The sequence below is a fragment of the Lepisma saccharinum genome, unplaced genomic scaffold, assembly GCF_977018435.1.
Source record: "Lepisma saccharinum unplaced genomic scaffold, izLepSacc3.1 HAP1_SCAFFOLD_524, whole genome shotgun sequence".
Classification (NCBI taxonomy): domain Eukaryota; kingdom Metazoa; phylum Arthropoda; class Insecta; order Zygentoma; family Lepismatidae; genus Lepisma; species Lepisma saccharinum.
In genome coordinates this window covers 20,935-41,868 of record NW_028143205.1, presented here as the reverse complement: position 1 = coordinate 41,868, position 20,934 = coordinate 20,935, and positions in this window count along the sequence as shown.

Here is a 20,934-nt window from a genome sequence, read left to right as displayed (position 1 = left end):
TTATAATATCTGTGTCAAGTCCATAAAGGACACAAATAACAATACAACACTTCACAAATATTAGTATGCTTGATTACAAGTTATTGTGGAATTCACAATAGTGTATTAGTAATAACTTCAAATTCATCAGAATGTCTTTATCTTTCTGCAAATGTTTTAAATTTCTTCACTGCATTTTAATTATATCTGCTCGAAGATTTGAAGTTTTGTTTTAAATCCAGTTTTTTCACAGATAGGTTAATCATCTGGGCTGGACTTACATTTTAAAGTGGGATCCGAAACATCATGTGCCTCGACCGTGTATTGAACCTGGGACCCTTTGATTACAAAGCGGTGACGTTACCACTAAGCCATTGGGGAGGCCCACGTATTCATCGAAACTTTCCTTATAATATTCTTCTAAGACTGACATGGCGACTTACATTGTTGTTAACTGAATAAGGAAACTCATTTTAGAGCAGAATGCTTCTCTTTCTTCTTTGAAGATAGATTATAATTAAACTATAGAAACATAGCGTGCTGTCACAGTGTCAAAAGTTGACATTTTGTTGTCCGACTATCGTGACACGTTAGAACACTTGGAATGTGTAAAATACGCTATGCAAACATAGCAGAGATCGAATCGCGAATTCCGTTAATCTATCAGTTCCTTTGTGTAATTGTTGAGGAAATAACACAGGGACGCAAATTAAATTCAATTTAATGTTGTTTTTTGTTTAATAGGTGAACTTTATTATTCGTGCCATGCTGATCACGAATATGAAATTCGCTTTTCTCTATCACGCAAGGTTTTCTTACAAATCAAATTTCAAACTTTGGGCTTTGTCCAATATTGCATACTGTTTTATTATAATTTTTCTTTTCTTCAATCAGAATAAGTAGCTTATCACACTAAACGCATCAACATGTTTATTTTAAAATGAATATAGACAGACACAAAGGACCCATATAATATAGAAAACAACATATAGCAGTATATAATATGCACACAAGAAAATCATTACACAATACATATTTTTCAGTTCTGTTTAGCACGCTTTCTTTTGTAAGCTTTTCTAACTTTCTTGTGATTTTCTTCTGGTGTTTCTCTGTACAATGCCCAACAGTAGTCAGCCATCATGTTAACACTCCAATGTCCTTGATACCTTTTCTCCATATCCCTCATGTCCTGATGGAGCCGTTCGCCTTGTTCCTCACTTAATTCACCGAGATTTTGTGGAAAGATATCAAGGTGTGAATGCAAAAAAATGTAATTTGAGATTCATGTTGCAACCCAGCTCTTGAAATTTAAGTAACATATTCTCAACAACTTCTCTGTAATCAGGACTCTTGTGGTTCCCCAAGAAGTTCAACACTACACTTTTAAATGCTATCCAAGCATCTCTTTCAGCTACAGTCATTGTTTCCTCGAAGTCTTTATCATTCATTAATTTCCTAATGTCTGATCCAACAAAAACACCTTCTTTCACTTTGCAGTATGACAGGGAAACATTGTCCTTCCTTGTTAAGTGCCTTCACAAATTGTTTAATCAGCCCTAATTTGATATGAAGAGGAGGAAGTACAACTTTCTCAGGACTGACTAAATGTTGTTGTACGATGTTTTTTGAACCCGGGTTCAACGTTTTCCGTATTGGCCATTCTTTTTCTTTCCCAGTGGTAATATCGTGCCCTACTATCCCACTCACAGATGTAACATGGCATTTTCGTATATCCACATTGTACTCCAAGTAAAATGCTCAAAACTTTAAGATCACCACAAACCAACTAACCATGGTCCTCATATTTAATTTTATTAAGAACAAGTTGCATATTGCTGTAGGTTTCTTTTAGTGACACAGAATGAGCAATATTACATATTCCATTATGTAACAGAACAAATTTTAAACTTCTTTTGTTCGAGTCAATGAATAGCCTCCAATCAGTTCAAAGACAAGGAAAATTTAACTTAGTCAGCAAACTGGACACATCACAACAAAACACGAGATAATCTTTTTTCGAGAAATAAGGCACAAACTCTTTTTCTCGGTGTCTGTACCAGAAAAATGTTGTTCCACGAGCCAGCAAGTTCGTCTCGTTAAGTCTGGAACCAAGAAGCTCAGCTGATTCTTTAGATAAATTTAGGTCTGTAACTAAATCATTGAGTTCGCTTTGAGTGAACGGTATAGGGTCACGAGATCCGTGGGGGGGGGGGGGTCATAAATGTCATCTTCCATTTCACTTCCTTCCACTGAATCACTTAGTGAACCAGGATCACTTACGCACTCAGACTTGATGGAGGTGTCGGTACAGGCAAGTCTGGACCGTGCAACACAGGTCTCATTGCAGAGGGAATATTGGGATACACTATCCTCTTCTTGTTTCTAATATTTCGACCTACAATTTCACAGGAACAGAAGTAACAATCATTGCTGTGATCCTGAGGCTCCCTCCACACCATGGGTATTGCAAATGCCATAGATGGCCGCTTTCCCGTGCTCCAGTTTCGTAACTCATGATCTACATATCTTGTGTGGGGCCCACGATTTATCTTGATCTCCTAGTTTCATTTTAAAGTATGCGTAATATGCTCTTCTTACAAAATCTGTAATTTCCTGTCTCTGTACCCGGGGAACAAATTCACCGCAGATGTAGCAAAACATATCTGGGCTATTCAGACAACCACGAGATGCCATGGCCACACCATGCAAATTAGGACGTTTGAGAGTTACATATAAAATTAATTTCAAATGATATATCAATGTTTTATATAGTATTATTTTCAGCATTTAGGCAAGAAACATATTAATCAATTTAAATAAAACAAAACTTCTCTGTATTTAAAGCTTGTTCGTCTTTATTACTTGTTGAATAATTTTGAAACGTACCAGTGACATCTAGCGACAATCACTTCAATTACACTGAAACGTGCATACCACAACCCACATATAAAAATCGTGAATTGTAAAAAATTCTTGCGTGATGTGAGAAAACTAATGCCAGTTTCAGCATCAGCAAGTTCAAATACATGTAAAACACGCAAAATTATAAAAACAACAGAACCCATGCGGCCCTGTGTAATCAATGTACAGACGGCGGCAAATGTATGGCCAGTCAAATTGTTCACTATTATTTTCATTTTATTGTTTATATATCGTGTGCGTTTCCAGAAGATGGAATTGTACTGATGTTTGAGCAAACATATTAACATGGCGGTGAACAATTTAGCTGCTATTACATTTGTCAACGTCTGTACCAGAAATGTCCACAGAATAATAATGGACGTACTTCATCAAGATATATCTTGATGTTTGACTTTCACGAGTACGAAAACATTGTTGCTGACAATCCATCAGTACACTCCATGGACTACCCTAACGATTTTTAAAGTGCGCTATAGATAAGACAAGAAAAATATGTACATGGTAATTGGGAGCTCTTTCGCAGTCATTAATTATCCTCCAGAGAATAATACGAGAACTATCCAGAAAGTAACTCACGTTTTGGAATAAAAAGAAGACAAGTGAAAGTAGACATTTTTCATTATATGTATACATTTTGAAGGGACACTCTTACACTACTTTTCAACATAGTCGTCGTACAAGTTTAGGCACTTATCATAGCGATGACAAGCTTATAAAGTCAATTGTCATAAAAGTTGGCACCTGTGACTTCAACCATTTCTACACACCAGCCTGAAGGTCTGCGTCGTCATCAAAGCGCTGCTTTGGTAGCAAGGTCTTCATGTGGGGAAACAAGTGGTAGTCACTTGGTGCGAGTTCCGGTCTATATGGCGGATGGTCGAAAACCTCCCAATGAAAGGCCTGTAAAAGTTCCTACGTCCGGTTGGCCGAGTGCGGGCGGGCATTGTCATGAAACGGCGATTTTCACGAATCTTGTCATTAATTTTTGCGACCAGTTCATCTGTCACAATGCTCGGTCGCCCACTTCGGTCTTCATCGTGAACGTTTGTGCGGCCATCTTTAAACATGAGGCACCAACGCCTCACTCCACTTTCACTCATCACATATTTACCGTAAACTTTGCACAGTTGTCGATGAATGTCGGTTTAGTGTCTTTCGCCAACAAAAATCGTATGACCGACAGCACTTCACAACTGGCGGAATTTTCAATCAGAGCTCTCATGTTAACAATGTATTATGAACAGAGCAAAAGCGACACGAACTTCACATGTCCACAGCTGGATGCGCACTGAACGGGCGGAAGTTCCTGCAGAAAATGGCGGCGCTCGCACCACCTCTAGCGGCACCCCGCCGAAACGTGACTGACTTTCTGGATAGCCCTCGTATATTATTTCTTTTAATTTAAAATGCAATGCACATTTGGGTAGCAATATTTACTTACAAACTTTGAGCACCGATATAAATACAAAATTAGATGAAATTAGATTCTAACTGTATTTTATTAAACCACATCAATCATAAAGAAGAAAGGCAATACTTTTTTAAACAAAATAGCATTAACCTAATCAATGGATGATATTCAACTTTACTTCATAACACAGTGCACTTTGGTGAAGAAAACAGCATGAAATCTGGCAAACAGATTCACATGTGTTAAGGAAAGCGTATGAGAATCGTTCTTACAGCGAGAAATTTGCGATATCTCATACGTACACATTCCTCATATGATCATGATGATCGTACCTTGAATCACTTCGGCAAAGATCACACGAACAATGCTTAAACGAGATGTTTTCAACGTACAATCTAATCACTTTGCCCGAAATATGGCGGCGGAGCGTGATTTCGCTCAACGAATTGTAGGAGAAGTTGTTCGCTGAATATATTCCCTTGTCTTGAAACTGGCAATAGACCAGGGGTGCCCACAAGGGGGGGATTATGGCGCAGCTTGCGCCATCGAGATTTTTTGGGGGGATTTTTCCCTTCAAATCATATAAAATTTTTATATATTTTTCAAAAATATAGTAAAGATTTTACACCTTAAATGCACCATATTTCATTCATTAGATGAAGAAAAGAAAGTGATTAAGGATATTATCAAAGGTGGTGGTGGGGTAGATATCCAAATTTTACATGTTAGATGGTGGTATCCACACGTTTTCGACCCCGAACGTGTCAAAGGAGAAGCTGGAAAAGACTAAGAAAGTATTGACATCCTATTAAATTAATATTCTTGAAAGCCTGCAAAGAAATGGATGTAAAAATTTTCTTGCTCGCTTCGGTCGCAATAATGTGTTGCTAGGATGCGTGCTTTGCTCTTTATTGAGGTGGATGTGAAGTTTTTATCCATAGGCAACCTGTTTTACACAAAATTGTATAATGTGTTGCATAACGTCAAGGCGTCTCATGATAGTTACAGTCCAGCCAAGGAAGACGAAACTACCTGGAAAGGACGATTCCAAACGCGAGAGGAGAAGCAGGGAGAAGCACTCGCCAAACTACGCTGTGGTATTTCGCTTGCTGTGTTGTGTTTGTGATGGCTCTTACAATTCGTAAGGAACCGTTTCGAAGTGGAATAAAGAAAATTGGGACGTTTTGGCCCCTGTTGCACATTCTACAAAACACCCTCGTTATACTAAAAAATGTCACAAGCCATTCAGTTACTACATTTATAATTATAATACTATATACAATAATACTATTATTAGTGAACACTATCCTGATTAATGCTTTATAATCTTTACTAAGGAGATCAATTTAATTGAATGGTCTAAATAAAGCTACTGGTTTACAAACAAGTACATCTACTAATGTGGCGTGATTAATAATTTCCTGATATGTTCTATTTGCTGATATAGTATATGGATGGCTTTAATTTCGTTTCGAACCCTTATATAATTCGTAAACATCTCTATATGTATTTTGGCGGTCATGTTACTACGTTGAAACTTCATTGCTATTTCTACAGCAGACGATTTTCAAGGAATCCGCTTCCTGTCCAAACTGCCGTCACCCCTATTTAGCCACTGAACACGTCCGGTTGGCGCATGCGCACTTCCGTCCATGGTCTCGGCTATGGCAGCCAGACAGTACGTCGCAAGGGCACCAGTCCCGTCTCGGCTCCCCTGTCAACCTCCATGGCAGAGAGATTAGCATAGCAGGCTACGATAAGGCCTGAGCATGTGAGCGTCCCTTAATCAATTTCATACTATCATCCCATCATCATTCATCACTTTCAACCAACGCGAGGACTTATTCATTTTTTAACAGGGCACGGTGAAAACATTTCAAGATTCAACCTCAGGCCGCATGGGTTCTGCCCCACTAGTCCAGACATCCTTGACACTCCCGAACATAAACTTTACCTACGTCCCTACACGGCTGACTAACATCAGAGATTCCCTTCCAAATTTTAACACATACCAATTAATCCGTTCCGCTCATTTCGACAAACTGAACGCCCTCGCAGACTTGCTATCTAATGCCGAACTATCTGCATACAAAGCAAATCTCCATCAACTTCGTCACCATCAACCCCCGCAACCAGTTGAACAGCCGATCCCAGTAAGAAGAAGCACGAGACTCGGACATCTCCAGCCGCCACAGGAACAAACACAGGACGGAACCTCGTCCCCAGGAAATGCTACCTGAGAATAACAACACTCCACTTCAACCCACAAAAAGGATGCAACTGAGAGATGAAGAAGTATCTTCTCTACCACCTTTCTTCCTTACTACTTCTATAACCTTCATCTCACTCTTCATACCCTCAATTCCTAACGTATACCTGGAATTCATCCTCAGACTCCTAGGAGTTCTCATTAGTACTGATGCCCCTACCACTACCTCTTCCAATTGCTGGACTCCAGCATCCTTCCTCAACCTACCCCCTTGTTTTCTTTTTCTCTTCTTTTGCTACATTACTCTTCTCCTTGTTCTCTTTAATATCCGCGCATATTTCTTGCTCTTTCTATTTCACTTGTATCTATTTCTCTCTTTTCTCTTACTATTATATTATCATTTTTACATATTATTATTTCCCAAATTTCTTATTTACTTATTACCTAACCACTAATCAATGCAGTGATTTCTTTTATATTCGCAGTTTCTAACATCTACAATGTCTCTACATCTCCATATACTCTTAACTTATCATTTTTACTTTTCACTATTTGTTTTATTATTATCATCATTAATATTAGTACTATTAATATACATTCTCTTAACCAAATCTGTTCTGACTCACCAGAACAGTTGTGCTTATACAATAAAGGGAAATAGGAAAAAACTGAGGAATCCGTAAATGTTAGCGGAAAAGACGTCCAGGGTTTATGTTAAGGTACCTGGGCTAAAGTGTATACCTCCGAATGTATTGAATGTATATTATTATTAATAAAGTCAGTAATTTATATCCTATCATCACTCATCCTCATCTTCGCGATGATCTAAAAGTGGCAGAAAAGTGAAGTAAAATAAACGAATCATCTCAGCTCCCTAGCATGATGTTCGTTTCATCGACGCCAGAGGTCCTGGGTTAGAATCCCGGCCTGAGCACTGGTGTTCTTTGTGAGTGTCCCTTCATCAATTTCATCATTTGATTACCCATCCTCATCTTAGCCAAAAGTGGCAGAAAAGCGAAATAAAATAAAACAAAGCAAATGTCAATCAATTAATCCACGCTTGAGTCCACCGGAACGAAATACCACAAACAGCCAAAGACATCTGAGTAAACAATGTTTATGTTTGTGTAGATTTAAACAATACAACTCTTCTTACATGACCTATCGTTCACTGAAATCGTTTGATCTATGTTTGTTACAATTCTGATTGTTTTGTTATTTTCAATACATAGATTAATACATTGCTTACTCTTGTTAAGAAACCATTCGTGTGCAGATAACGCCGGGCGTCCCGTACCGTGGCCGTATGGTCTAAAGCGGCCCAAATACTACTGTGAAAATACGGAAGTATTTAAGCGAGCTCTTCGGATCATACACTACGACGTACATTTCCGCTCCGGATACGGGGCGCGCACAGGTTCCAGTCTCCTGAGGGAAGCGTAGCAACTTTTGTCCTGAGATTTTGGCCTGTGAATAGGACCGGTCACCACCCACCATCGTGAGGAAACTGCGGAACTACGAATGGGTAGACACTGGGGTTTGTCGTGCTGGCCACGCGTCACCCCGTAATTGGTTGGGGGGGTTGGGGGTGAGGTCGGTTGTCGGTAGGAAGGCCCGGTCCTCAAGAGCTATAATAGTAGTGTAATTGATACTACTACTGGCGCGATGAAGTATGAACCCCCCTCAGGCAGATTTGGCTACACTTAAAACTTGCTCAACATGCCCATAAGAGCTTTTTGCTCAAGTGTGGAACCCTGTCTAATCCAAGATTTTTGTAAAAATGCCCTCGGGAATTTCCCGGGAAAGTATGACCCCCCTCAGATTGATTTGCCTACACTTATAAAAGGCACTTCTGTAAGATTGTTGTCCATAAGCTTGTTAAAAATAAGCCCCTCTTGATATTGGTTTTGGCTAGACTTAAAACTAGAGCAAACGTATTAACACACCCACACCCACCCACACCCACACACACACACACACACACACACACACACCCACCCACACCCACACCCACACATATACGTGCATATGCTACCTTGTGGGGACTCTGTTAGTGCACATACACTGTGGGGACCGGGGGAAATCACAGTCGTAGTCTGATGTGTTTGTTGAAATTATGTGACAAATAACACAGTAAAACTATAAACTCCCGAAAATTAAAAGTAACCTACATTGTGAGCAAATTATACAAGAAAAACGTTTCCTATCCTTGTGGGGACACCAGTACCCACAAGGCCTGTGAAATCAGGTGGCCTCGGGTCCCCACAAGGTCCATTAGATTCATGAAAATTTGCACATACACTCCATACACACGATTGATTCTGTACAGACGCTGTGGGGACCGATGTGTAAATAAGTTTGAAAATGCTACCCTGTTGGTAATTGACAATAAAAGAGAGGAAATACTTTTAGTCTCTGTCGATTTTTGCAGTTTTTGTCGTTTATGATATTTTTCATAAACAAAATCGTAAATACTTGTCCTGCAGAGAATAAATCACTGGAAAAGAGAAACAGATGTTACATGAAATAGGAGAGATCTGACGGACACAAGAGTACTGGGAAAATTATTTTGGATGTAATTAAATGACTGACAAAAAAAGTTAGCAAAATAATTATAATAACGAGTGTTGTGCTATTTTGGGAAGAAATGCAAACTTTTGTCTTTTAAAATGAAGACAAAAAGTAAAAAGCTACATACCAAGCGGATTACAAATAATAATAATAATAATAATAGTAATATTAACGATAATAATAATAATGATCATAATAATTATAATACCATGTGATACGATGTGGAAATCAAGCAGAGGGATATAGGACTTGAAATCGATTCAATAAAGTTCTGAGTTCGATTATTTTCTTCCAGTGTCCCTTCATCAATGTTATCTAATTGTCACGATTAGCCAAAAAAGCCAGAAAGAAACGATGCAAAATGTGATATATATGCAAAAAGTATCTTCCATTGTTCTCACAAACTATTTGTGTTTAATTTATATACATTTCAAATCATCCTTTGCTTTAAGTTAAATGTTAATTTGCATCTAACATTACAATGCTGACCAAGGCATTAAACAAGGCTCAACAGTGTTACTAAATTAAATTAGTCAATATTTTAAAAAGTGCTTTTACTAGGGATATAAATTCTGATGGAAAATCGAGTAGTGTCCCTACAACGTTGTTATCTTCCATTGGAAATATATAGTGCGCTCAAGGGTATACAAGCTCTTATAAATTTTCTAAGCGGAATAGGGGAGGGGTGTATCATGGGCAAAGCCAATATTATTTTCAAGGAAGCTAAACTGTAACTTTACACGCCATGAAAATACTAACAGTAACTGTTATTATTATTATTGATTTATGTACATTTTTAATTTATGATAATATATTATTCTTTTATGCATTATTTACATCTCACAAATTCAATCAATTTACTTTACGTGCTCGGATGCTTTGAAATAAGGAAGTCATGGTTTCAATTCGCGATAGAAATTCGATATACCTTTAAGAAACTTTTCGCTCCACAAGCTTACCTTTTTGTTGTTGAAATGTATTATGTGCTCACAACGTATATTACTGCCGATCCAAAGCGAGTAGTGTCCCCACAAGGATGATATCTTCCGTTGAAGAAGTGTTTGATGTCCTCACAAGGTTTATTACTTCTGATGTAAAGTGGGTAGTGTCCCCACAAGGTTACTATCTTCTGTTGAAGAAGTGTATGATGTCCCCACAAGGTTTATTACTTCTGATGCAAAGTGAGTAGTGTCCCCACAAGGTTACTATCTTCTGTTGAAGAAGTGTATGATGTCCTCACAAGGCTTATTACTTCTCGTGCACAAGTGAGTAGTGTCCCCACAAGGTTACTATCTTCTGTTGAAGAAGTGTATGATGTCCTCACAAGGTTTATTACTTCTGATGCAAAGTGAGTAGTGTCCCCACAAGGTTACTATCTTCTGTTGAAGAAGTGTATGATGTCCTCACAAGGCTTATTACTTCTCGTGCACAAGTGAGTAGTGTCCCCACAAGGTTACTATCTTCTGTTGAAGAAGTGTATGATGTCCTCACAAGGCTTATTACTTCTCGTGCACAAGTGAGTAGTGTCCCCACAAGGTTACTATCTTCTGTTGAAGAAGTGTATGATGTCCTCACAAGGTTTATTACTTCTGATGCAAAGTGAGTAGTCTCCCCACAACGTTACCATATGCTGTTGAAGAAGTGTATGATGTCCTCACAAGGCTTATTACTTCTGGTGCACAAGTGAGTAGTGTCCCCACAACGTTACCATATGCTGTTGAAGAAGTGTATGATGTCCCCACAAGGTTTATTACTTCTGATGCAAAGTGAGTAGTGTCCCCACAAGGTTACTATATTCTGTTGAAGAAGTGTATGATGTCCTCACAAGGTTTATTACTTCTGGTGCACAAGTGAGTAGCGTCATCACAATGTTGTTATCTTATGTTGAGGAAGTGTATGATGTCCTCAAAAAGTATAGGGGGCTTAAAAAATCTCGAAGGAAGGAGGGGCGACATAACGCATGGGTAAAATCAATATTTCAGTCAAGGAAGCTACAAGTTAGATAAAACTAAATTAATGCTTACTGGAAGAAAGTAATGTTTCGTTTATTTTTATGACTCAGGCCTCCCCGATGGCGCAGTGGTAGCGTCGTCGCCTTGTATTCAAGGGGTCCCAGGTTCGATACCCGGTGGAGAGGCACATAGTGGTTCGGATTCCACTTTAAACTATAGGTCCAGTCCTAATTTGTTTTACTGTGCATAAAGTTGACTTAGAACACCAATCAATCAATTTTTCACATATATTCTGGCTTCAAGATTCCACTATGTCAGTGTTAGAGTAAGGTGGGGTAAGACTGCGCGGCGGGTAAGACTGCGCACCGGTTTTTCGAGGTGAAAATCATACACAGTTGGCACCACTGCGCCACCGTTACTTCGTTCAAGATGGTAGCTAGCTGTGGACAGTGGTGAAGATACGTTTGAAATTCGTTGTGCTGAGAGACGTAAGTGAAAAGATTTTGAGGGGGTTTGCTATTTATTTTGGTACTACGTGTTTTGAGTACTAGTTCATTGTGAATGTATACAATATTACGATGTTGATGGATAGAAGAAGCTGTGTTAATGCCGAGTCCACCTGTGTATTAGTTTCCATTGCTTTGTGCAATGGCTGGGCAGCATCACGTGATTTGTTCAGGAATGCAGCACGGGGCACGACTGCGCAAGTGCGAGGTTTTACCCCACATGTGTGTGGCTTGCAGGTGCAAGTGTGTGGCTTGTATGGCCCAGCCATTAGATAGATCATTTTTTGGTCCACTGAAGTCGTTTTATTCATCTGTGTGTGATAAATGGATGAGTAACCATCCGGGTCGCCCAATCACAGTTTTCCAAGTGGCATCTATTTTTACAAAGGCATATGGGAAGGCAGCTACAGTTGGGAATGCCATGAAGGGCTTTGAAATGACTGGATCATGCCCTTTCAATCAAGACATCTTCACTGAGGACGATTTTCTTCCCTCTACTGTGACAAATGTATCAGCTAAAACTCCAGGTGAGCAGCCTTCAACAAGTGGGGTTAACAATACTGGATCATACGGGCACATTTCCGTTAACCAGATATCACCACTTCCACGTGCAGAGCATATTCAGCACCGCCGACGAAATACAAGGCAGTCTCAGGTGTTAACTGGATCTCCATTCAAAGTCAACTTGGAAGCCTCGTTGCTTGAGAAGAGTAAGAAGAAAGTTCAGGGGAAACAGAAACCGAACATCGTTGTTGAAGAAGATGTAGCAAGCAGAAAACGCCAGAAGAAAGAGTACAATTGCCCAGGTTGTAATGAGAAGTACAGCGATCCTGCAGTAGAAGATTGTATCCAGTGTTCCATATGTGACGAGTGGTGGCATGAAAATTGCACCTAGTATGAAACAGGAACCTTTATTTGTGATTTGTGTTAGCGATTCCTAACCCAAGTGCAGGACGGGATTCACTGTGCCTACTGTTAGAATACCACGAGAAATGTTTCCATACGATAGAAGAACTTTTAAAGGTGATTTGTGTTTCTTTTTATACAAATGTGACTCTGTGTGGAAAGTGCGCATTCTTACCCGAACTTGATCGCAGTCTTACTCCGCGGTGCGGGTAAGACTACGCATTTGCATGGTCACGGTTTTGTAATTGTTTCATGCAGAAATATTGTTCATTCAGCTTTCGGAAATTTACTGTGAGTTAGCAAAGGATAGTGTAATGTGTATTGCTTTTTTCATGTGTGTCTGTAGTTTCATAGCTTGAATATAAAATTATGAACTCAAACTGCGAGGTCTTGCCCCACCTTACTCTATATCTAAGGAGGAGGCAACTGTGAATTCATTATGGCGGGGAAACAAATATGTTTTTATTTTTTTTTCGCTTTGGAAGATTCCTTCCACTGCAACTGCTTACTCATGATATCCGATTAACTGTAAACATGTTGAAGGGAAAGAATGGCGCCACATATCATGGAAGAAGAAGAAGGAAGTGCAGGCACAGGCAGGTCGTAATGATTTTTTTATTTTAATGCAAGTGTCATTTTTGTCTTCGGTGAGTCCTTTAGGCGGTACGAACGTTCAAAAGAGTCCGTTTTTATTACATTGCTCTCTGTGGTAAAACCACGCATGCTTAGGGGTGCAAGGAACACATATTGAGACCAAAGTAACGTCATCAAAACACGCAGCCTTCGGTTGGCGGAACCAACATTTCAAATGTTTCAAGTACTGTTCGGCGATATATCGTCCAGACGATATATCGCGATATTGAGAAACTATCGTCCAGGCGATATTAACTAGACGATATATCGTTACGATATTTTTGCGATATATATTGTGGAGAGGGAGACGATATATCACTCATATCACGATACGGAAATAATATCGTATCGTCTGCGACGATAGTTTCTTGACGATATATCTCGATATCAAAATTCCGATATTGTACATCCCTAAATTCAAGTCCAATTTATGCACAGAAGTTAATCAGCCCGCCTCTGCGTCGGATACGATATTTGTTTATTAAAGTTTACGTATTCTGGTTATTTCACGTCAGCAACATGGTGATTGAACAAACACAATGACGAGGATTCGAACCTGGGACCTCTGACATACTACCAGTCGCAACGGAAAGCAGACTTCAGTTTGCGGGATCCAGAAGTCCTGTCCCGGGAAACTTCGGGAAATGATTTCCTTACTTTCGGGTTTCCGATAGGTCAGGAATTTAAAATGATCGCGAAATAAGAATTCTGGATATACTTAATTACAGGAAGGGAAATCTTCTAGAAATGGCATCAAAATACCGAAAATAATTTCTTTGGGGACAAAATGTGGGTGGAACTCAATAATTTCAGGAGTGTTTGGAAATTCTGAACATTACCCATCCATAAAATTATTGTAGTCAGGAAATACGTGAAATTTTCTGTCCTGAAGATCGGGATAGTTTTATAAACCGTATCGATCCCGTCCCGGACCCATAAACTCCGATCACTCACACCCATAAAGTAAAAGAAACAGTTTTTTAAGTCCACTTTATGCATAGTAAAGCTAATCGGGACTGGACCTATAGTTTGAAGTAGGATCCGAACCACTATGTGCCTCCACCGGTTATCGAACCCAGCACCCCTTGAATACAAGCCGACGACGCTACAACTTCACCATCGGGAGGCCTGAGGCATAAAGAAAAGAAACGAAACATTGCTTTCTTCCAGTAAGCATTAATTTAGTTTCATCTAACTTGTAGACCTATTTCATTTGATGATATTTGGTCTTTCCATTAATTTACAGTGAACGAAAATATTCTTTAAATAATTTGAAAAATGTAAATAGTTTGGTCGTCTTCTGTGGCGGAGAAGTAAGTGTAGCGCCAGAATTCCTGGAAACGAATCTTTGTCAAGGCATAATGTGTTTTTGTCTTTCCATCTATTTCACAATTTTATCCTTGTCGTTGCGATTAGCTAAATTGGCAGAAAATCGACGTAAAAATACAGATGGAATTAGTTTGATCTTTTCTCAAACAGCACATTTGCAAGGGTCATTCAGGGTTGACCGACCAAGACTACAAGTCCTACAAGGACAAAACTACGTGAGTTTTTTAAAGGAATCTCCCTGAGCATACAGGCATAGCTACTATCAATGTGTCAGTTCCGTGAGTTATTTGGCGTTGTCATAGCCTGCTGTCATAGCCACCGCAGGATATCTTGATATCTTTTGTCAGTGCTTCATCTGTCAAAAATGTCTTCCCTCTCATATTATCTTTCAGCGGCTCAAATAAATCTGATATTCATTAAGAGCTAAGCCCGGAGTGTAAGAACATGAAGCAAAACCCTTTCGGAGAGTTATTGCTGTCAAATTGACCATGTGGGGATGTTATGGTGAAGGATAACATTTGCAGGCAACATCAACGTTTTTTTTATACAAATGTCATTATACGGCACCCTTCATCAACGTGCAGGAAAACTGGGCATAAAGCATGATCCTTTCCCCAAAAATTCACATAAAGAACACCTTGCATGTCCCGGTCGGACAAATGTGTCCACACGGTTCATTCGTGAGCAACTAGTGTTCTTCGCCGAGCTGTTGAGATCATTCGTACACTCTTGCCCATTCTCCGGCAGTTGTGTTTGCCCAGATGATACGAAACTGAGAAACTGTAACAATTGAAAAGTGTAAAATAGAGAAAAAGTGTAAATAGTGGGGTATTTTCTTTATGTATATATATATGGATAGCACATCGCGCTGCGACACCAAGGGTCCCGGGTTCGAATCCCGCTCGGGCTTGGTTGTTTGTGAATGTCCATTCATCAATTTTATCATTTCATCACTCATCCCCATCTTCGCAAATTAGCTAAGAGGCACAAAACGCGAAGTAAAATATACTAAATCAATCAATCAATCAATCGACTCTTGGGAATCTGTTTATGAGTTCTATTAACTTTTTCTCTATTATTTTGTCCCTTTCCAGTAGGCTCTGAAGTTTTCCTCCTCTATTCTCTTTCTCAATGACACCTGAGCATCTTCTTTTGGCTAGAGCAGTTCCCATTGTTTTCTCTGATGTTAAAAGTGTGTTTAGAAACATGGTTTTACACACTGATACTACTTCTCTTTCCTTCTATGGTAAAAAGTAATGATTTGTTTTTGATCTTCGAGATTCTTCATTTTGCGTAGTTTTGTGTTTAACGTCAGAAACCTTTACATATGTGTTGACGAATTGTCGTTGAAGCTGAAGGTCGTCACTTGCATAAAAGTCCTTAAAAATTTCATGTCTTTCCGCATCTGTGATTTTAAAGCATTCTTTACCAAACTTTTCACATTTTCCATCACATTTTACTTTCAGATTTCTCCCTGGAACTAACTTTTTTGTGTATGGACTAACGTACGATTCACCCTTGTTTCATAAATCTTATTTAAATTTATATAATATTTCGTAAATCGCATATCTTGTTTCCCGATATAAGCTTACGCCAGTAAGCGCCTTCATTTCTTAGCAGCCACTGAAGAAACTTTGCAGATATTTTTATGCAGAAAATTTCAAGATACGCCAATTGCAGGGTGCTTAAATCTCCGGAACCAGTGGAAATTCAGCCACGAAATATTGACAGGTAACAGAGGAGGTAGTCATAACTCAAAAACGCAATTTTTCGAGTTACGCCACTTCGCCCCTTCACCGACGATATATCGTATCAATCCCTAAGATTGTATGTTTATTTTATTAAGTCTCTCTGAACGCTTCATGTTGACCAGGGCATTCACTTGTTTTTCTCAGCTGTCTCAAGCCTCTTAGGCATGTTTACAATGCATTGTGTTGTGCCATGCAAACCTCCTGAGCATTCAGGAAACAGGTAACACTTCTGGGTTTGGTGTCAGCGGTTTGCATGGTAGCAATTATAATAAACACGATTCGGCGATTCGGCATCGAGGAAGAGCTCGATGGCCAGGGAATATAGAGGTGAGACAAGCTGGGAAGGGACTGGACTTTGAGAATTGAGTTGGTAGAGAGAGGAGGTCAGCAAGACAGGAGGTCGATAGTGGAAGCACGCTTTGGTCAACACTTAGAGAGAAGCTTACAGAGGACTTCGCTATTTTCGATTCAGCTCAGAGACTTCAGTTAGACAGGTAATTATCCTACACCCAGCCATGATACAGGTTCAACGGTTCACAAAATCCAACGAGTTGCCATTGTCTTTTCAGTAGTTTAATTCCTTTGTGTTATTTGTACCTTTCGCATGCCAAGCAATAACTCGTCATGTCAATGACGAGTGGTCTCATCAAGAGGATGAATGATGAGTAGTTTACATCACCCCATCGATTAACTGGTTCAGATCCCTTCATTCTAAAGAATGACACGTGGTCGAGGTGCTGGGATTTTCATTTATTTCTTCATGAACTAAATGAAAATTGAAAGATTAGTTTTTGTAACCAGTTTAGAATTATTTCCCACCCCAAATATTGACACATGGTCAAATCCCACCCCAAAATTTTGCTCATTTATTTAGTCTTTTAGCATGTCCTTGCCATATTTCATTTTGAAAATACATAGGGTTTAAAGTTTTAAAATTAATGGCGGGAGAAGAATTTATATATGCCATGATAGATGTTTAGTCTAACATGAGGATGAATTCGATTAAATTTATCGACTTCAAGTTTGGGTCGATAATCAGCGAAATGTAAGAATGCGGAGGAACTGCGCCCTAGCTCTGTCGCGGTTACCCGCGTCGGACTGGCGCTTTGGTATCAGGAGCGTCCGGCATTCCGCGTGGCGGAAGGTTCGATGTCGGATTTTAGGGAGGCCCATTTTGCCAAAAATGCGGCCGGCCCAGGGACGTCTGTGGACGTTTTCCTATCAATCTGCTCCTGGTAGCTCTGTGGTTCACTCACGAACCCGGTACCATGGCTACAAATTCCCACCTGGGAAATTTTTTACCATCCAGAATTTTAAATAAGGAATAAGGGAAAGGCATTTAGATTTGAAGATTTCTTGCATTGACAGTGATTTTAGAATTTTTTTTTACATAATCTTGAATACGAAAATTATTACAACGTTGGTTATGAGGATGCAGTAAGCTACAGTGAACAGTAAACGATTTTATCTTTAACATTTTAATTAATTAATAACGTGGATTAAAAGTGGATTTTAAAGTTATTTATGAATGAGGAAAATAAATTAGTGCCACGGAGTTAGAGTCAATCGGCACTATAGTGCATTTTAACGAGTCATAGCACAGAGTATGCTTGTTTGAGTCAATATATTGTTATTATTATTATTATTAATTGAATTTTTTTAAAAAAGTTTAATTTAAATTTGGTTTAAAACTGACCGTAACTTGTAAAGGATTTAGAATGCTTGAACTATGACTGCTAAGACTTTTGCAACGAGGATATTACATTTTTATACATATATAGTTTTGGGAACGAATAAGGCCCCGAGGACCACTCATTTATATTCTTAATGACTGAAGTCTCCTAGCACCTCATGAAGGGAGCTTAGATTAAGGAGATAGTCAAGTTTATACGAGATAGTCACTTGCCTTACGTTACCTTAACTTACGCATACATTGCCTGAAAATTTTAATTCATGTTAATATGTAAAGAAACGAAACGCTAATTATATTCCTCGACACGCTGTACAATTATGTCCGCTATTACGCCAAGCGTATATAGTTAGAGTGGCGTACCGTGATTTAGGGTATAAACCGCCCGATTAATTAAAAGTTCTAGTTGAGAAGTAATAGATGTATAATTAGGCTGCAGTGACGAGAGATGTCCGTTCACAGGTAAGCAGTAGTGACGAGAATGAGTCCGTACACAGATATACATATACTTATATGCTTTAAGCAAAGTTAGGCACAGCCAACTTATTTTGAATAACTAGAAGAGAATTATGAGAGCATCACACGGCGTGGACGTTTCTCACATATTAACGAGATTTTTTTTGTTAGTATATATTTATATATTTTTTTTTCTCCTGTCCGAAACAATGTTTCGTTTGACAGTTGAATATTTATCTTTAGCACGTTGTAGCTTCGAACGTTAAAAACTTTAAAATGCAGATTGTTTTAAAAGTTTAAATATAAATATTGCAAGTTTGCTCTGAGTTACGGCATTTATTAAAGTGAAACAGGTCTAATATTTTAAATCCACTCGCGTGATATAATAATAATTTATAATAAAATAGCACTAATAATATTAACAATTAAAAGCAGACTTATTATTTAATAATGTGCTTTTGGCACAAAAGTTTTTTTTGCAGTATGTAATAATACTAGCTCAGCGAATACATCAGTAGAATTTTATAGTTACTCTTCAGAAGAAGGTATATAATTATATTAGCAAAGTTTATTTTAAGCGCCAGTTATGAGAATATTTATATTATATGAATATGTAGACGTCGACGTCAAGATTTTATTGCGCTCCAGTTACAAGTATTTTCCTTCGGATATTGGATAGCTACCGATAATCCTGGAAATCCATTCTGCCATCGCAGAATGATAATGATTAAACCACAACGGTTTTAGTTTAAAGCTTTGCCACAATAATATGCTAAGCATATTTTAGAATGAGTAGAGAGAATTAAAGATTCTTCAAGTTTTAGTGATGTTAGTATTTTAATGCATTTAAAGATCGCATAAATAATAGTTATTATTTTATTTCAGGTAGTCAGGAGTAAATCAGTCTCAATTTTTTTCCTTACCTTGTACCTTAGTACGGTTCGATTGATTTCAAGTATTTAAACATAAAGTTAACACCTGAAATTAAATAAGATAAGTTTGCAGTAAAATTTAAAATAAGATAAGTTAACCAGTGCTAATAAATTTAGAGAATAAATAAATTATATTAAATAAATAAATTACGCAGATAAATTGAGCCTAGAGTTAGAAATAATTAAAAGTTGAGTTAAAATATCTACTAATTAAACTAGGCAGGCTTAAAGTACGTGTTAGTTTTGAAGAACTGTTTGTTTTGATTGCCTAAGCAACATGAAAATCATTGCGATTTTAGTTATTTTAAACGGATTACTTCCACACGTAAAAGCTTCTAATTTTATTTATCTGTTGAACAAGTCCTTTGACTATCCTTATAATATAATTACAATTTTATTATTAACAACATTTATTATTAGTATTTTTATAATTTTCATAATCTGTTATTTTCAATGTCAACGCAAGAAATCTATTATTTATGACCATGAGTGTACCAACGAATTACAGTTAAGCAAACTTAATAATGATTCACCGCCCATTGATCAGATTTACGACGATGTTGCACCGATTGTTGAAGTGGTACCATTGAAAACAATAAATCCACCACTGCCGCCTCCACTGCCTCAGTCCATTATTATTCAACCTAGGGTACAACAAGAAGTTCACGATGTATCCAGAAATAGTTCAGTCACTAAAGACGACAGTATAGATTTGCCGAAGTATATTTTATCCGTTAAAGATAGAGTTCAGAAATTTGCCGTAAGCAAGGATCCTAATTTTGTTCAAAACAGTCGCAAAATGGAAAGTGAATTGCCTATTTCACACTGTGTTCAGCCAGCTCTAAAAGTTAAAGAGTCATTTGCGAATCAGTCACCAGTAAAAGCCGAGAAAGTTTCAAGTGTTACTTTAAAAGCAGAAAGTAAACCAAATTCTCAGGTTCTCGAACCTGTTGTATCGTTTACAGACCATATTTTCTACGACTTCATGTTCGCCTAGAAATGTTATATTAATTACGATTCAAATTTTAAGTATGATTCATTTTTTTTACGTTTGATTGTACCTTATGCAAGGTTTATTAGTCATTTAGTTTGCTAACAGCTTCCCAACTGTTGTTATTTTACGAGCGCGGAAGTGTTCAAGTAAACACGCTGTCGCAAGCGCAACGAAGTTTTTTCTTTTTCTATCCCATTTATTACGTCAGTTCAAAAGTCCTTGACTATATTTCGAACTCCCGCAGCGCTTACTAGACCTTGTTCGTAATAATTTAAAGTTTTGTAAACTTTAACGCATCATGCTGGTGGTCAGCGAATCATGGCGTTGCATTTTCTTCCTCCGTTCCTTTGACCGGAGCAGCGACTTTTTCCCCTCCACCTCTCCGACCGCTTCCCGAATGTACCCGAAGATGTCGACCGAACACGACAAGCGAGCCTACGATTTTCCTCGCTGTAGAGAAATTAGTTCAGTCCTTACAAGCAACGTCGGAATGCAACGATAAGCAGAAATACATCGCAGCTGAATTTGCAAATTCCTTTCTCCGCACTGAAGCTCTCTTCCGAGTACTTTGAACACGCTGGAAGTTAGAAAACACTTACCATAGGCTTTGCATATTTTTTCGCATTAGTGGCGGTCGTCCATTAAAATTTTAGGGGATCAGTTTAGCTAAGCATATAGCCATTAGAATTTGAT